The sequence below is a fragment of the Eutrema salsugineum genome, unplaced genomic scaffold (genome assembly GCF_000478725.1).
Source record: "Eutrema salsugineum unplaced genomic scaffold, Eutsalg1_0 scaffold_3, whole genome shotgun sequence".
Taxonomy (NCBI): domain Eukaryota; kingdom Viridiplantae; phylum Streptophyta; class Magnoliopsida; order Brassicales; family Brassicaceae; genus Eutrema; species Eutrema salsugineum.
In genome coordinates, this window is record NW_006256756.1 from 15,278,179 (window position 1) to 15,280,597 (window position 2,419).

Genomic DNA, 2,419 nt, shown 5'->3' on the forward strand with positions numbered 1-2,419 from the left:
TCTGTTGGCCGCGGGTGGAAACGTTTGCCGGCTGGTTTACGGGACATCTTGCTCTTCGCGTATCTTTTGATTGAACCGTTGGATTGCCAAGCTGTAAAGTGTGCTGGAAAGCTGATACTTCCATATTTAAGATCTCCAAATTTGAGCTGGATCAGACGGTGAGAAGGCCTTAAATCAAGGGTGAACTTCTGACAGTTTGACTCTAAGCTGAAATCTGGTTTTCTATCAATTTTGTTAAGCTTTTCCCTATGTTACCTGAAAAGAGTCTTGGAACTACCAATACTAGAAAAATGTAATAAAAGTACGTGAAAGCAATTAAAAACATAGAAAAAGTATTTCAAAACGATCTAGAAAAGTCGTCAAAATACGGTGTTATCAAGTGCCTTCTCAAATACAGCTCTTACCTTGTCTACAAGTTGCTTCTTAAATCTCCCTAGAAATGGGAGCTTGGGTTGGTATGGAGGTGGTGGCACATATACCTTTGCTGGTTCAGGTTCCTTTGCTACCTCTTTACCTTTTTCTTTCCTTGATCTCTCAGCAACTTGATCATCTTTTAAGGCTGCCTCCCCTTCAGTTTGATCATTGTCCTCAATGATCACATTGTTGTGCTCAATACCAGGTAGCTCATTTCCACTCCTCAGTGTATTGGCTTTAGCATATTCCTTGGGGTTGGGTTCAGGCTTTCCAGGTAGGTGGCCTTGGTTCCTTGAGCTTGAGGCCTGGTTTTGCTTTAATTCCTTGATTTCCTGCTGCATGGCTGCATTCTGGCTTGCAAATATCTGTTGACCCTGAAGCAGTTGTTGCAGAATCCCAACCATATCCGATCCCATCTGTGGCTGCTGCTGAACTGGTGGTGGCTGGAACTGGTGTTGAACCGGTGCCTGCTGTTGGAACTGAGATGGACCAAACCCTGGTGGTGACTTTTGCTGCTGCTGTGAACCGAAACCAGATCCCTGAAGTAGCTGCTGTTGCTGACCAAAACCCTGATTCTGAGGTTGGCTGAATTTTGGCTTAGCCAGGTAAGAGCTCTGAAATTGGAATTAGGCACAAAACCTTGTTGAGGAGGATAAACCTGGTCTTGTGGGTTTGCCACATTGTTGCTTCTATAAGACAGGTTGTTGTTGGCATTGTAGTTGTTGAACCTTTGGAATCTGTTTTGGTTCCCAATGTAGTTCAACTCCTCCTGTGTCAGGCCTTCTTCATTGATGTTCTCAAAGTTTTGAGAATCATCATATTCACCAACATAGTGAATTGGTTTGTGGGAAATCAATTTCAACTTGTCCAATTCACTCTGCAACTCCTTCACTTCTCTAGTGAGCCTCTGTTCAGAGCTTGAATCCTCTGATCTATTTGATCTGTCATAGTCTTCACCATAAGTGTTATTGCTCATTGCTAAGTTCTCAACTAGCTCTAAAGCAGCATGAATCTCCTTTCCCAGAAAGTTTCCATTGGAGGCAGTATCCAGCTGGTTTCTAATCTTGGGAAGAGCTCCTCTATAAAGTGTGCTGAGAAGAGAAGCCTCACTAAACCCATGGTGTGGGCATTGGTTGGTGTAGCTCCTGAATCTCTCATATGCTTCGCCAAAACTCTCATTGCTGTGCTGAGTGAAGCTAGAGATTTGGTTTCTCAGTTTTGCAGTTCTGGAGGTGGAGAAGAACTTAGATAGAAAGGCCTGCTTGCATTGCTCCCAGGTTTGAATGGAGCCTCTTGGAAGATTCTTCTCCCATTGGTGACCTTTGTCACCAAGACTGAAGGGGAATAATCTGAGCTTGAAACTTTCCTCAGAAACTCCATTTATCTTTGTCAAGTCACACACTCTATCAAATTGATCCAAGTGTTCCAAGGGATCTTCCATTGGCAATCCATGGAACTTTGAGCTTCATATGGCCTGACCTCAAGAACTTTAAAGGGACCTGACCATCTAGACTTAAGTTTTCCAGGAAACAGCTTAAGCCTAGAGTTGAACAGGAACACCATATCACCTTCTTTGAACTCCCTTTTCAGAATCTTTTGATCATGCAGAGCCTTGATCTTTTCTTTATAAATCTTGGAGCTCTCAAAAGCCCCTAGCCTGATCTCTTCAAGTTCATGGAGTTGAATGATCCTTTTCTCTTGAGCTGTCTTGATATCAAAGTTCAGCAACTTCACAGGCCATAAAGCCTTGTACTCCAGCTCAACAGGAAGGTGGCAGCTCTTCCCATATAGCAGATTGAAAGAAGATGTCCCAATTAGAGTCTTAAAGGCTGTTCTTTAAGCCCACAATGCATCATCCAGCCTTTTGCTCCAATCTTTTCTGCTTGAGCTAACAGTCCTCTCAAGAATGGCCTTAATCTGTCTATTAGATACTTCAACCTGGCCACTAGTTTGAGGATGATAAGGAGTAGCTACCTTGTGTTTCACTCCATGCTTTCTCAGCAAT

General features: G+C 43.2%; 1 non-coding gene across 1 annotated transcript; it reads left to right on the forward strand.

The window, feature by feature from the left end:
* Nucleotides 1-1,526: 1,526 nt before the first annotated feature.
* LOC112085604 lies at nucleotides 1,527-1,633 on the forward strand. Its single transcript, XR_002898905.1, has one exon. It is a non-coding gene; the product is annotated as a small nucleolar RNA R71 (small nucleolar RNA).
* The last annotated feature ends 786 nt before the right edge of the window (nucleotides 1,634-2,419 follow it).